The sequence below is a fragment of the Aulonocara sp. 'chitande type north' Nkhata Bay genome, linkage group LG12 (assembly GCF_057382095.1).
Source record: "Aulonocara sp. 'chitande type north' Nkhata Bay isolate Kocher_YH1m ecotype deep benthic linkage group LG12, A_spYH_male_GT1.1, whole genome shotgun sequence".
NCBI lineage: Eukaryota > Metazoa > Chordata > Actinopteri > Cichliformes > Cichlidae > Aulonocara > Aulonocara sp. 'chitande type north' Nkhata Bay.
Genome location: NC_141355.1, coordinates 15,700,136 through 15,717,092, shown reverse-complemented (window position 1 = coordinate 15,717,092; position 16,957 = coordinate 15,700,136). Strand labels below are relative to the sequence as shown.

At 42.9% G+C, this 16,957-nt stretch overlaps 1 long non-coding RNA gene across 1 annotated transcript in view; it reads right to left on the bottom strand.

Annotated features, from left to right (window-relative positions):
* The window catches only part of LOC147317132 (uncharacterized), a 70,909-nt gene that overhangs the window by 36,288 nt on the left and 17,664 nt on the right, over positions 1-16,957 (bottom strand). The gene's annotated exons all lie outside the window — the stretch shown is intronic.

Sequence of the window (16,957 nt, the reverse complement as noted above, 5' to 3'; positions counted from 1 at the left end):
CAGTGGCTGGACAAAGCTGGACTGAAAGACAGCACAGAGGCACTAATCATGGCAGCACAAGAACAAGCTCTGAGCACAAGATCCATAGAGGCTGGGGTCTATCACACCAGGCAAGACCCCAGGTGCAGGCTGTGTAAAGATGCCCCAGAGACAATCCAGCACATAACAGCAGGGTGCAAGATGCTAGCAGGCAAGGCATACATGGAACGCCATAACCAAGTGGCCGGCATAGTGTACAGGAACATCTGTGCCGAGTATAACCTGGAAGTCCCGAGGTCAAAATGGGAGATGCCCCCAAGGGTGGTGGAGAATGACCGAGCTAAGATCCTGTGGGACTTCCAGATACAGACGGACAAAATGGTGGTGGCTAACCAACCGGACATAGTGGTGGTAGACAAACAGAAGAAGACGGCTGTAGTGATCGATGTAGCGGTTCCGAATGACAGCAATATCAGGAAGAAGGAACACGAGAAGCTGGAGAAATATGATAATGATCATTGAGTGCACCGTCTGAATAAAGTCCGGCTGGAATGCTACAATGGGTTCAAAGTGTTTCTAAGTCAAATCAAAATCAAATCAAATCAAATCAAATCACTTTTATTGTCACATCACATGTGCAGGTACATTGGTACAGTACATGTGAGTGAAATTCTTGTGTCCGAGCTTCACATGCAACAGAGTTGTGCAAAATACAATAACGTAAACAAGCAAAATACAAGAATGGCTACATCTGAAACTAATAAATATATGTACAATATATAATAGTATATGCATTTCTGGATGTGTATACTAAATATTTTCTACGTGTGTGTGTGTGTACACATATTTTACAAATTAAATAGAGTAAACAATAAATAAAATCTATAAAAATATACAGAGTTGAGACATGTGCAAAACAGTGGCATTACTGTACAGTATGGAGTGCATAATGTTGAAGTTCCAGTAGTGAAGGTGAGGTGTCTATGACGTGTTCAGCAGTCTGATGGCCTGGTGGAAGAAGCTGTCTCTCAGTCTGCTGGTACGGGACCGGATGCTGCAGAACCTCCTTCCTGAGGGAAGTAGTCTGAACAGTTTATGGCTGGGGTGACTGGAGTCCTTGATGATCCTCCCCGCTTTCCTCAGGCACCGCTTCCTGTAGATGTCTTGGAGGGAGGGAAGCTCACCTCCAATTATCCATTCAGAGCACCGCACTACTCGCTGGAGAGCTTTGCAGTTGTAGGCGGTGCTGTTGCCATACCAGGTGGTGATGCATCCAGTGAGGATGCTCTCAATGGCACAGGGATAGAAGGTCCTGAGGATGCGGGGGTTCATGCCAAATCTTTTCTGTCTCCTGAGAAAGAAGAGGCGCTGCTGCGCCTTCTTCACTGTTTTGTTTATGTGTACTGACCACGTAAGATCCTCAGCCAGATGTACACCAAGGAATCGGAAGCTGCTCACTCTCTCCACAGCAGCGCCGTTGATGGTGATGGGGGTGTGTACTTCTCTGCACCTCCAGAAGTCCACTATCAACTCCTTTGTCTTTGCGACGTTGAGGGTGAGATGGTTGTCTTGACACCAGTGGGTCAGGGCGCTGACCTCCTCCTTGTAGGCCGTCTCATCACCATTGGTGATAAGACCCACCACTATAGTGTTGTCCGCAAACTTCACAATGATGTTGGAGTTGTTAGTGGCCGTGCAGTCGTAGGTGTAGAGTGAATACAGGAGAGGGCTCAGTACACACCCCCGTGGAGCACCAGTGTTCAGTGTGATGGGGGATGAGGTGATGCTGCCCAGTCTGACCACTTGGCGTCTGTCAGACAGGAAGCTAAGGATCCAGCTTTGAGGGAGCTGCTCAGTCCTAGATCCTGCAATTTCCTGTCCAGCTTCGAGGGAACGATGGTATTGAATGCTGAGCTGTAATCTACAAACAGCATTCTCACATACGTGTCTCTCTTCTCCAGGTGTGACAGGGCAGTATGTAGTGTCAGGGCTATGGCATCATCAGTGGACCTGTTGTGGCGGTATGCGAACTGTAGAGGGTCCAGTGAGTCGGGTAGTGCAGAGCAGATGAAGTCCCTGACCAGCTTTTCGAAGCATTTGCTTACGATGGGGGTCAGGGCTACAGGTCGCCAGTCGTTCAGTGAAGAGATGGTGGAGGATTTGGGTACAGGGACGATGGTGGCCATTTTGAAGCAGGCTGGGACTACAGACAGAGAGAGGGAAAGGTTGAAGATGTGTGTGAACACTCCAGCCAGCTGATCCGCGCAGCTTTGCGCGCGTTCACCTTCCTGAAGCACTTCCGCACATCCTCCTCAGACACAGTGTGCGCACTGACGTCATCCGCGGTGCGCACACTGTCCGGTCTCATGGTGTTCGCTGTGTCAAATCTAGCGTAGAATACGTTTAGATCCTCACACAGAGAGGCCGTGGTCTGCGGTGTGCTGGTTTTCCCTCTAAAGTCTGTGATCGTGTTTAGTCCCTGCCACATACTCCGAGGGTTGTCAAACTGTTGCTCCACCCTGTCCCTGTACTCACGTTTGGCTGCTTTGATCGTCTTCCGGAGTTGGTAATGTGCGTGTTTGTTGTCCGATGTGTTCGCGGAAGCAAAGGCGGTGCTCCGTGCCACCAGTGCCGCGCGAACATCTCCGTTAATCCAGGGTTTTTGATTTGGGAAGGATTTAACTGTTCTGGATGGGACGACATCTTCCACGCATTTCCTGATAAATCCGCAGACTGAGTCTGTGTACTCGTCAATGTCCCTAGCAGCCACGTGAAACATTTCCCAGTCCGCGTGATCAAAACAGTCCCGCAGCACAGACTCCGATTGGTCGGTCCAACGGTGCACCGCCCTCCGAGTTGGAGCTTCCTGTTTCAGCTTCTGCCTGTAGGCGGGCAGGAGCAGGATGGAGCGGTGATCTGATTGGCCGAATGGGGCGCGGGGGAGGGCTTTGTACGCATCCCGGAAAGAGGTGTAGCAGTGGTCAAGTAGCCGGTCTCCACGAGTGTTGAAATGGATGTGTTGGTGGAGTTTTGGTGAGACTTTCTTCAGGTTTCCCTTATTAAAGTCCCCTGTCGTGATAAAAGTGTGCGGTTTCCTCACTGCTAATCGTGCTGTACAGTTCCCTGAGTGATTCGTCAGTGTCGGCTTGTGGGGGAATGTAAACAGCCGTAATAATCACTGCTGTAAATTCCCTCGGTAGCCAGAATGGCCGGCACTTAATCATCAGGTACTCCAGGTCCGGTGCGCAGAAGGATTTGACCGGGTGCACGTTCGCATAATCACACCAGCTGTTGTTGATCATGAAACATACACCACCGCCTCTGCTTTTCCCAGTAAGATCCTGTGACCTGTCCGCGCGATGCACGGAGAACCCCGGTAGTTGTATTGCGGAGTCCGGTACCTTGTCCGATAGCCAGGTTTCTGTGAGGCAGATCACGCAGCAGTCCCGCATCTCTCGCTGGAATGAGATCCGTGCCCGAAGCTCGCACAGCTTGTTCTCCAGAGACTGCACATTAGCCAGTAATAAACTGGGTAACGGTGGTCTGTTAGTGCGCCGTCTCAGTCGAACCAGAACGCCAGATCTTCTCCCTCTGCGTCGGCGTTTGCGGCCTCCAGGGCCAGAGAACAAAGGCGTCTCAGGTGAGATGAATGGGGGTCTGCAAACGGAGCGTCCGTGTTGCAAAACTTGAACTCCGGAAAGTTATAAGAAAGACCGTCTTTTATGTCCAGTAAGGTTTGTCGGTCGTACACAAGGAGACATGTGCTACTCGCGAAAAAATGAAGGAAAAGTAAAATTAAACACAGAAAAAAGCTGTTGCATGGGGGAGCTCGCGACGAGGCTGCCATACTCGGCGCCATCTTGAAGTCTGGGACTTCTGAAAGAAAACTGCCAAATTTAGCACCCTGTGAGCCTCATTTGTTTGATAAAATACAGTTATTGTGAGTCAAAGTTATTAACTTGGCATAGGGTTTTTCGTCAACACACCTAAACACTTTTAGCTGCCTAACAGCAGTTACTTTAAACTCAAAAGGTTTAATATGTAAGCTTTCACCTTCTGAATGTTAGTATGTACGGTTAATAAATATATCATGAATATGTGGCAACACGAAGGGGAAAATGTGGAAAAGAGTGAGGAAGCAATGATGTCATACACACACACACTAGAATGCTGGTGTGGCAAGTGGGAGCTTAAAACCTTTTACAATTGTAAGGTGTTGGGAGATTTTGAGTTTTGTGTTATGTTTATTTGTAGCTTCATTTAAAGGAAGAAGAGCTTATGAGTTGTACAACTGCAGGAAAGGGAAGTGAGACATTGTGTGCAGAAAATAAGTGCTGTGACAGCTAAACAGCTACCTCCTGTTTCAACAGATAAGCTAACGGTTTTTCCTTTTAAGGAGTTGTTATTGAATTCTATACATGCCACGCCTATTGTTGTTCGAGTATAAACTAGAGTGATTCCTCTGTGACACACACATAGTGCACACGTTGGTGCAGATCGGATCGTGTCGGGGCATCGCCCATGTACATGTAAAATCTTTGAGTCTGTGTTTCTTGCCTCCTAAGAGTTTTCTCCTCACATAAGGGAAACTGGACAACGCCCAGTCACCTCCACTTTAGCTCTTCAGCTTCCGAGTAAAAGAAAACGAATTATTAATGTATCCAAAACAAAAATCAAATACACACCCTCTGTGGTTAGCACTACTGCAGAAAAACACTGGTTATCTGCAGCTAGAAAAATGGCCTCCTAAAAGTGGTGTAACACAAAAAATGAGAATTTACAAATAAAACGTTGAGAAACCAAATGTACAGACACAAAACAAATTACATTTTCTCTTCTGAGCAGATAACTTCCCAGCGCTTAAACGCTAATCTAAAAACCTAAACCTAAAAAAGCCAGAGGAATGTGCAAAGATCAAACATTCAAACAAGTTAGTTGTGCATAAGACAAAAAGTGACTCAAGCTAATTAATTCCCTGCCAGTTACTGAAATGGGCAGAGGAAAACCTAAACAAAAGAAGATAGTTGGCAAAAAAAAAAAAGACAAAGCACAAAGAACATAAAAAGGCAAAGCAGCAGCACTTCTGTAAAGGTAGCCCAGAGAAGCAGTTGTGGCCCGGCTGTAACAGAGCGTTTTCACTCCCGAGGCGTAACATGTCGACGTTTTGTCACGTCCCGCGGCGTTCCTGAGGAACGCGAAAGGAGACCTTCGGTGTTCTTATGGTACGCGGCGGGTTATGGCTGGAATCCAGTGCAATGACGCTGGATTCCAGCGGTAATAGACGTTCCAGCCCTGTATTCCAGTCCTAAACCTAACCTTATCCCTAGCCCTGACCATAACCTTATTCCTGGCTTTAACCAGGACTTTAATGATGTTAAATAGCGTGTTTCTAAGCGATTTGAAGAAAAAGAGCGAACATGTGTAGATTCAGTCCAGACGGTTCTCATATTTCCTCTTTTTTCCGAGGTCGTCATTTAGGAACGTGGTGGGTAGCCGAAAACGTAATATGGTGACGATTTGTCACCTAGCGTAAAATGTTACGCTTTGGGAGTGAGAACGGGTTGGCTGTAAAGCTATATCAGTCGCCCACTACTATATAATGATCCATCCATCCATCCATCTTCATCCGCTTTGTCCGGGGCCGGGTCGCGGGGGCAGCAGCCTAAGCAAAGAGGCCCAGACCTCCCTCTCCCCAGCCACCTCCTCCAGCTTATCCGGGGGAATACCAAGGCGTTCCCAGGCCAGCCGAGAGATATAATCTCTCCAGCGTGTCCTGGGTCTGCCCCGGGGCCTCCTCCCGGTGGGACATGCCTGGAATACCTCACCCAGGAGGCGCCCAGGGGGCATCCTTGTCAGATGCCCGAACCACCTCAGCTGGCTCCTTTCGATGTGGAGCAGCAGCTGCTCTACTCTGAGCCCCTCCCGGATGGCCGAACTTCTTACCCTATCTCTAAGGGAGAGGCCAGCCACCCTTCGGAGGAAGCTCATTTCTGCCGCTTGTATCCGCGATCTCGTTCTTTCGGTCACTACCCACAGCTCGTGGCCATAGGTGAGGGTAGGGACGTAGATCGACCGGTAAATTGAGAGCTTCGCTTTTACACTCAGCTCCCTCTTCACCACGACGGACCGGTGCAGCGTCCGCAATACTGCAGCTGCAGCCCCAATCCGTCTGTCGATCTCCGGCTCCCTTCTCTATATAATGATGTTGGAGGAAATAATTTATAGCTCTAGGATTGAGAGCAATAAATTAAGTTCAAAATGAAAATTGTTGGATTTGGAGAACCAGATTCAAATATATGTTAATATTAATATTAGTTAGTATCTTTAACTGTCCTCTAATCTTCTGCTTTTTGAAAATTGTGATAATAAATGTTCATACATTTTCAAGTTTCGTATATGAAATAGAAATTTCATTCAAGTTTTGATGTGTTTGAGATATCAAAATTGGTCTATTTTGAGTTTTTGGTGAGTTATCAGCTACTTGAACAAGTGAGCATAAGGTGTGTGTTCCTGAATACTAACAGGTACTGACAATGAAAGGGCAGTCCTGTCATGCAAATAGGTTTTGAAAGGTAAAACTCACATCTCCAGCATATATTTTCCAAACTGTTTGGATCCCCACCAGGATGAAATAATACTGTTGAAAAATGCTGAAAAGCATGAAGTTGTCATGGGGTCTGCTGTGGGTTATTTATATTATGTATAGAAAGGCAGATCTGAAATATGCAGAATACAAGAAAGAATAGAGAAAGGAGAAAAATAGGAAAATACAAGAAAAACCCAACTAATTAAATCCCTCTCAAAAAATATAAGGACCATTTTCAGTCCTCTTTTAATTTATTCTCTTGACCTGTTCATTTGTTTCCCAGAAGGTTGACATGACAATATGGAAAAATACTTTGCCTTGTTCCCGAAAACTGTGATTTGTTTGTGTAATGGGAACCAACAACACGTCAGTTTGTCTTATGCAAAAAAGATGTTTGTCTAGCTTCTCCTATTAACCTTGGATTTCTTTAAGCATATGAATGGTTTCCAAGTATTGTTAACTTTGGGTAAACTGAAAAAAAACCTAAAACAGCTATATTACCAATATGTCCTCCTTGTGACATGTGTGTGTGTAGCTGAAGGTTAAAATAAAAGATACATTCCTATTGAGTCAGTTGATGAAACAGATTAATTTTATACTTTTATTCAGGTTCTTTCAAATTTTTTGCTCAATGAAATTCAGATGATCAATAATCACAAATTTTCAACCTCCACATCTGAAGTGACTGTTTCATTCAACTTGTGTTGTACTACAGCATGGATAAAAGGGCCGCCCTGACATGTAAATATGCTTTGACATGCAAAGCTCACATCTCCAGCAAATATCTTACAAAACCTCTTTGGATCCTCATTTCTCTGCTGAACCCTTTAGAGAAATTCAACAATGGATCAGATCTTCACCTGCATCCTATTCCTGATGGGATTGTTTGGAACTTTTACAAAGTACATTCACGTTAATGACAAAATGAATTGGCTTAAAGCTCAGACTTACTGTCGGCAGCACTACACAGACCTGGCCCCTGTCAGTAATGAGAAGGATAATGACAAACTTCAGCAGCTCTCCAGCAATGTCAATGACTTTATCTGGATAGGACTGGTAAGAAATTCCTCAAACCGAAAAGAATGGCTGTGGTCAGGAGGTGGAGCACCAACCTGGTATTTGTGGGAACCAGGTCAGCCTGATGACTATCTTCTGGGTCGTGAAGACTATGGCTGTATGTGGGAAAGCAAGTGGTATGATGCAAGCCTATTATATAAAATAACCTTCTTCTGCTACAGTCCAGCAGTGGTGAAGCAGGAAAAGACTTGGGAGGAAGCTCTGGAGTACTGCAGGGAGCACCATGTTTTAAGCCTAATCTTGAAAGTAGAGATAGTGTCTGTCTCCCGAATCCAAACTGGAAGCTGGTTCCACAGAAGAGGGGCCTGAAAACTGAAGGCTCTCCCTCCAATTCTACTTTTAAATACTCTAGGAACAACAAGTAGGCCTGCAGAGCGAGAGCGAAGTGCTCTAATGGGGTGATATGGTACTACAAGGTCATTAAGATAAGATGGGGCCTGATTATTTAAGACCTTGTATGTGAGGAGCAGGATTTTGAATTCAATTCTGGATTTAACAGGAAGCCAATGAAGGGAAGCCAAAACAGGAGAAATATGCTCTCTCTTTCTAGTCCCTGTCAGTACTCTTGCTGCAGCATTTTGGATTAGCTGAAGGCTTTTCAGGGAGTTTTTAGGACATCCTGATAATAATGAATTACAGTAGTCCAAGTAGCCCAAGTAATAAATGCATGAACTAGTTTTTCAGCATCACTCTGAGACAAAAATGTTCAAAAATGGACTCCAAGGTTCCTCCCAGTGGAGGCCAAGGTAGTGCCATCCAGAGTAAGAATCTGGTTAGCAGTTGTCACACATGGAAATCAAATGTGTGATAAGGATTCAAACACAAGTGTAACTTATGAATACATGTTCATACTTTTATTCCACAATCAGAGAGAAAGAAAAACAGAGAGAGTGCAGGACAGACAGACAGGTGACAGTCTCAGAACGAGGATTTAGTGTTTGTGTTATTACGAGTGCTAAACAAGAAGAGTTCCCAGATGGTACAGTGGACACATGTGCGACTCCTGTGATTACAGCATCTTTCTTTCAGTTTAACGAGTGAACCATTGTTACACCCCTGAAAACAGGGGGAAAAGAATCACGAGAGTGATTATGACTTGCGTCTCTCATGCAGTAGTTTATTGCAGTGAAAATGAGCAGAAACGTTTCACATTCTGTACTGCTAAATGTCACATGGTGGAAGAAAAACACTAAATAATAAACCGAAATACTAAAGTCCTTACTATACATATACTTGAGCAGGTTTCCTGACAAAATGGCTGACAATTGCGGCGTTTTTAGCTCCTGCAGTTATCTTAATGGCCATTACACAGTACAAAACTGAGGCTCAAAACCGCCACGTATATGTGCACAAAACTGTAATATAATGCTTCTAACGCTTACAACACAATGAAGGATTACCTCTTAAATATCTTAACAGTGTACACATTGGAGATATATCAACTTTTAAACACTTTTACCTGAAAACAGGGGGGAAAGAATCACGAGAGTGATTATGACTTGCGTCTCTCATGCAGTAGTTTATTGCAGTGAGGAGAACATGTGAAAGCCCCCTAGTGGAGAATAGAGACACTACTAATCGATCCCAGAAAAGGCTTACTAGCCGATCACTGATGTATAGATTGTAGTTCTCTTAAGTAACATGAAAGCCATTAATATAATATGAAAAATAATAAACTCTTAACCATTTTCTTACCATATTTACATTATTTTCGTCCTTATATCAACTGATATGAATTAGTATTAATTGAACAGTTTTATATGCAGTAGTCCTTCAACCTGTCACACCATCAGGTCGTTCAAACACACGTTAAAGTCCGTTTGGCTCGACACCACCGAACAGAGGCAGCAATATAACATAGCTAACATTAACAGTGCAGTGAATCCTGCTTGTGCCGTGATATTCAGGACTGCAAGCCGAGCGGCATCACTGACTTTCAGCTTGTTCTGTTTGTGGATATATGACTGACTTTAATTGTCCATAAAATCATCACATTCTCTGTAAGATTAAGGTCAAATATTGAACAGGGTATATTTTAAAGTAAAGGCTTTAAAACCAAGTTAACGCTGAAAGTACAAACATCGCTAATGTTACATAACTTTGCCGACATGTGGCCAACAGTAATATTTTAATGTTCTTCATTATTAAACATTTGCACATAAGTAAGTTACATAATATTCATACTTACTTTTAAACGTTTACTCTTCGGCCGCTCCGCTTCCACCGTTTTTTTCTGCAAAATTATCCACACCCACCGCCGCGCTATGAAGTCTGGGATATGTTGGGCCATGAATTCTACACTGCCACATCCTTAAAATTCAAGGAAATGAAGGACGCATTTGAGGGCCGCATTTCGAGCAGCCTTCGTCGCGTTGCTGTGACGTAATCGGCCTTAAAATGCGGCCTTTAAGGCTGCAGACCCTGAATTGGGATACAGCCATATATTTGACACATTTGAGGAAAATACTAATAAAATAAAATAAAAAATAAATAAAATAGATGTTCCCTTTAGAAATCTTTTTTTTTTTTGCTCTTCTTTGCTCTATAAAAATAGTTGATTTTCTTTTTCAATCACTCATCTTAGCAGTAGGATTTACATGAAAAGAGAAACAAATTAAGTTTGAGTGAAAATGTACATTTTTTGCACTCTCTGGTCAACTGACTCAGTGACTCAAATGACTCAAAAAACTCGATTCACTTTGGTGAGTGACTCGTTGAAACTCGATTTAGTAAAAAGAATCGAATTTACCATCACTAGACTATGTACATTGGGCAATAGCTGACACGCAATGGTCTGAAAATAGACCCAGAGAAGGTTAGGGCTATAGAGTAAATGCCCAGACCTACGTGAAGGCAGTACAGAGACTGTTAGGTATAGTGAACTACTTAGCAGGTTTTGTCCACATCTGTCCGACCACTGTGACATACTGAGACAACTGACACACAAAGACAGTGAGTGGAAATGGACGACTCGACATGAGGACGCATTCCAGAGACTGAAACAGACTATAGCACAGGCTCCAGTCCTGAAGTATTACTGCCCAGAGGAAGAGCTGACAGTACAATGTGACGCTTCTGACAAAGGGTTAGGTGCAGCGCTCATGAAAAAGGATAAGCCTGTGGCTTTTGCGACTAGAGCACTTACACGTACAGAGCAAGGTTATGCCCAGATCGAAAAAGAGCTTTTGGCTGTAGTTTTCAGTATGGAGAAGTTTCATCAGTACACATATGGTCGTAAAGTGGTAGTATAGAGTGATCACAAACCCTTAGAGACCATTGTAAGAAAACCGTTGTTGAGTGCACCCAAACGGTTGCAAAGGATGCTTATGCACATTCAGAAATACGACTTAGATGTGGTGTATGTGCCAGGGAAAGACATGTTATTAGCAGACACGTTGAGTACGGTATATCTTCCAGAGTGCTCACCGCAGGGCTCCATAGAGGAGGAAATAGAGAGCATTAACATGGTCACTCATGCACCCATCTCACCTGACATACTAAACAGGATAAGGACTGCTATACAAGAGGGCAAAGCACTAAGGATCCTCATTGATACAATGCACAGAGGTTGGCCGACTGACAAAAGAGACATTGACAGTGACATCAAACCATACTTCTCATTCCAGGATGAACTAAGTAGTCAGGATGGACTTGTGCTTAGAGGCGTGTTGTTGTCCTGAATACCAAGAGATAGGAGATCATAGGTAGACTACACTCGACACACCTAGGCGTAGAAGGTTGTCTAAAGAGAGCCAGAGAGTGTGTGTATTGGCCAGACATGAACGAACAAATTAAGACTTATGTGACTAAGTGTGACATCTGCAGGTCAGTTGACTACAGTCAGCAGAAAGAGACTTTGGTCCCACATGAGATCCCAACTAGACCATGGGCTAAGGTGGGCACAGACCTGTTTATATTCCACAACAAGGACTACCTTATCACAGTGGACTACTATTCAAACTTCTGGGGAAATTGACTATCTCCCGGACACTAAGTCCACCACAGTGATTAGAAAGTTAAAGGCTCACCTTGCCAGACAGGGCATCTCGGACATTATTGTTTCAGAAAATGGACCACAGTATACGTCCGGTGAGTTTGTGAGATTTAGTCGACTGTGGAATTTCCAGCACAAAACATCTTCACTAGGGGTGGGTTTTTATAATCGATTTATCGATTAAAATCGATTCTGGCTTGGATAACGTAAAATCGATTCATTAACAAAAAGGCTATGAAAACTATTACTATTTGTAGTAATTACAAATTATTTGAATGTTTGTTATTCTTTGTATCACACCCCCTGGCATATGTTAATTTTGTACTAATTGTATACATGTTCTGTATACTGTTTCTTAATAAAGTTTAATATTTAAAAAAAAAAGGTGACATTTGTGGACGCTGGTATTTTTTTCCAGGGTGTACCCTGCCTCTCGCCCTATGACAGCTGGGATAGGCTCCAGCGCCCCCCGCGACCCTGAAAAGGATAAGCGGAAGCGAATGGATGGATGGATGGTATTTTTTTACTTGGAGAATTTATCAGTAAAGTTTCAATCTCTGTCACCCCCTCCTCCCCCCAAAAATAAAAGTACGTGTTATTGCCAATGACAGTAGAAAACTGTCATTGGTTGTCACACCTACTCGCAAAAAGAGTACAGGAGGACTAAAATAGTACCTTCTCTGCGCTTCCTTCATCGTATTAAAAAGCATACTTGAACGGAAAACTATGGGCTCAAAATGCGGTCATAAATATTTTGTACTTGTAAATCGGTTTTGTACTTGTAAAAAAGATTTGTGTGTGTAAAAAAGATTTGTGTGTGCGTAAAAAAGATTTGTGTGTGGACTTAGCCAAAAAAACCCTGCAAGTTACAACTACGAATTTTGACCCCATTTTTCTTCCTTTCATCTGATTGGTGAATGTCGTCAATCACAAATGTAACAATCCAATCAGAGAACAGATGGGTTTGGCTGTCGGAGGGGCGCTTTTTTTGAACTGCAGGTCTTTGAAGGGAATAAATGCCCTTTTACATGCCAACCCAGCGTTTTCCTTCATCACCACGAAGGAAAACAGTCTGTGGTCGTCCGAGTTTGGTGATTTTTGTGTCACAGGACTACGTGTTTAATACAGGGACTTCCGCAGCCTTTTCAACAGTGCTGCGGAGGCAGGGGGGGGGCAGTGTTTTGGAAATGACAGTCTTCATTACAAAGCTTTCTTCGTTATGAATTAGCATACATGTTTTTATTGAACATTTGAAGAACTAGCAAAAAAAACAGAAACTCTTGTAGTTCACATAAAGTCAGCGATAAAAACAACAAGGAGCAGGTGCATCTAGTACAGGTAGAGCTGCTGCAAAAACCCACAGAGCTCAGCAGCCAGCAACAAATTCTGGATCCTTTGCTTTTAGTTAGCAATTAGCATTAGCAGCACATCCTGCATCCGATGTGAAGGGACTTTTATGCTGCGCGCTGTGACTCACAGCAATGGTCCCGGGTCAGCCCTGACGTTGTGTTAAACTAATCCTAAAGTAATAATGGTATTTCTAACCACTGACATACCACAACTTTATCCTTTCAACAGCTGCTGAAAGTAAGGGGACCTAACTGCTATCGGATATTTATATAGGGCTTTGGAGCGTGATGTCACGGGGGTGGGCGTGGAAAGGATTTTGGCCCAATCCGCCATTTTGGGGGTCTAGCGCAAGTGAAAAGGGAGCGAAGGCACACACAACAGCCATGGTTCGTATTTGCTGTGTGGTCGGCTGCAATGTTCGATTGCACAACACCGGCAAGAGAATAAGCTTGAAAAGGGTTTATCTTTTCATTCTTTCCCAACCTGGAAGCAACATGAGGCAGCTCGTGTATCGATGTTACCAAACGAAGGCGTCTAGCCTGGATAGCAGCTGTGAGACGAGCTGACGTGCAGTTCTCTTCCATCTCCAAATATCTGTTGGTGCTCCAGACATTTTCATTCCGGTAAGTTCTAAATATGTTCATATCACTCTTTATAGCCTATTAGTTTCATTTTCAATGCACTCTGAGGTCATAGCAAATTAGAACAAACATCCTACTGAGTGATTTTGCAGAACTACCTTCTATTTATAGAGTTGCTAATTATTTGGCATTATTGCAGCAAACCAGCCGATGAAATGGATGAAATATCATGACTGGGTCCCAGCGCTACACAAGGGACCTGCTTCAAACATCACCATGCCAATCAGATTACTTCTTCCATGTGAGGGTGAAGAGTTGACCCTCCTGGATAAGATGGTGAAGGTTTGCTGCGTTTGGTGAACAGTGTGATAATAAAACCAGGGAAGAATGAAACCTGCTTCTGATAAATGTTCTTAAGTCTTGTGCTGTTATTTTTTCAAAAGATACAGTAAATAAAGTAATGTTAGTAGTGGGTGATATCATGTAAACACTCATGGTTTTGTGTAAACATTTTGTCATTTGTAAACTATAAATGACATGGATTTTACACTGTTACTGATGTGATGTTCTATAAAGTGGTTTTAATAAAATAAAGAGAGGCAAAAATCAGTTTGTTTCTTTATTCAACATTTGAACAGTGTGACTCAGTCAGTACATATTCAGTAAATGCAAATTATTTACACGGCAGTGCACTTCAGGCATAAATCTAGACCCCTAGATAAAACATTATGGCATTATAGCAGTGACAACTCCTCCACAGTAGCAGGTGGGAGTTTTCTTTTTTGAGGACGGCTCCTTTTACCTGTCACTACAGATGGTCTGTTTATGTTTTGATCAAGAGCCTTTTTTTAGGCAGCTGAAGAGGAGAAGTGGCCAACCTCTGGCTGTATCTTGGTCACATTACCCAGCAAAACCCAGTATGCAGGTTCATCTGTAACAGTCCTTGTGCCACAGATCAACACTGCTGCTTCTACATTAAACAGAAGAGCAGCGACATGGCTGCAGGTCTCTGCGACTCTGGCCATACAGGTGCAGTGGGCGGCTTCAACCTTCCCTGTGATGCTCACAGTGACCCATGGCTGCAATGCTGGTTCATTCAGTCTTTGAGAGTGCAGGACCTGAAACACACACAAAGTTCATTTAAAGACAAGAACTATGAGCCAAGGCCGACGTAAATGTGTTTAATCTACTTTATCATAAATGTAACAAAGTGTTTAGAAAGTTAGCACATACATGTCATTTTTCATTTCTTTATGTGTCCATCTATAGAACGCTGCATGTTATAGTGTAAATCTGCCTGTTCTCTTTCAGAAACCTGCCTGCAGAAAATGAACCTAAAGTATGTAATGCAAGGATGTCATCACTTTAGAGATGGAGAAAGCATAAAGTGACAATTATGAATCACTTAATATGATAAGGATATTCTGCAGGTCATTAATCAATGTATAAAACTAAAATAAAATGTATTTTTAGTGACACAGGATACAAACATGGAAGCAAGATGTGTAATTAGGATTATTTATAATAAATATGAATAAATTAGTGCAATTTCTTTAACCATAAAGAATAACTAAATCCTTCAGGACAATGTCACATCAATGCACTGAACTCACTATGTTATCCACCTAACAGCCTCCACATGTTCTCACTGTAATTTCCCCTCATGAATGAATTTATGCTGCACTAATCTGAATGTTTGGAGGGAAATCAAACGCATTTCACTCGCTGTACTCGAGCTGACTTACCTTTGTTTGAATGACGACTTGTACGGCGCTGACTCCACAGACAAGGTACGAAAATATGTCAGGCTACGTCAATAGCGCTAGGTGTTCGGGGTTTCTACTCCACGGCCATATGTCATACGGGTCCACATTTCCAATGCACGCTATTTTCTGCAAGTACCGCTGCTTCGCCTCTTTACGCAATCGGTCTCTATACAGTTCATTCTCTTTTGAGCTGCTTTTAAGCATCTTTCTTGTAGTCGTCGTTCCAACACAGTGTGTTTGTTTTGATTCGTAGACCCCGAAAATGGCGCTGCGCTCCCACAATGCATTGCGGCGTGACCTATCCGGTTGTTCAGTCTGACGTCACTAGCCGCGTCTGGGTCTAAACTCCGCTGCAGCTCCATATATCAAACGATCACTGTGGCATTACTGAGAGTTGAAAAACTGTCTAAAGTCTTTCATCTTTAATAAAATGATCAGCGTTCTGCTCTACCAGGTGTAACAATTGAGTTTAACATCCAGGCATCCATGAAAACGGAATTTATGACATTTAACGGAGTTAGAAGTTAGCAGGAAGTTAGCTCGCTAGCTTCTATCTAAATACAATATAGCATGTCCTGACTGCGGGGTTTTGGAAACAAATTAAAACGTACAGCTCTGTTATCACTTCCAGCATAAATGAAGACAGAAAACTAAACAGCAGTGACGTTTGTAGGGTTACTGAAGTTGGGCTAGCTGGTATATAATGATGTGCTACGTGACCGCTAGCGACACAGCTATGTTAGCATAATATAAACAAGCTAACTTTTTTTCCACTCGATAAAAGTTATCGTGAGTGTTCTCAGTGGTCAGAAACAAATGTAATCGCATGGCAGGATGCTGTAAAAGGACCAAACTTCAGCCAGGAGAACAACTGAGATAATCCATCCACAATACGAGGTTAGTCATTCATATACTGCTGCATGGGCTGGGCTGTAGTTACATCCTAAGGTTTTAAAAACTGAGCTTAAATAAATGATTAGCGGTAATAAAAGCCGAGGGAGGTCAACCTGGATCACTGACTGTTTTAGGAGCTTTTTGAGATCAAATAGAAGAAAATACATAACATTAAACATGTTAACAACACAAAAGCCATATTAAACGCAGACTACTTTAGGCCCGGAAGTAGGATTCGTCGCGTCATCACTGAACAACCGGATAGAGATTACCCTTCAAGGACCTGCAGTTCAAAAAAGTGCCCCTCCGATAGCCAAACCCATCTGTTCTCTGATTGGATTGTTTAATTTGTGATTGACATGACATTGACCAATCAGTTTAAAGGAAGAAAAATAGGGTCAAAATTCGTATTTGTAACTTGCAGGGTTTTTTTGGGCTAAGTCCACACTCAAATCTTTTTTACACACGCACAAATCTTTTTTACACATACAAATCTTTTTTACGCACGCACAAATCTTTTTTACACATACAAATCTTTTTTACACATACAAATCTTTTTTACGCACGCACAAATCTTTTTTACACATACAAATCTTTTTTACGCACGCACAAATCTTTTTTACACATACAAATCTTTTTTGCGCATGCACAAATTTTTTTTACACATACAAATCTTTTTTACAAGTACAAAACCGATTTACAAGTACAAAATATTTATGACCACATTTTG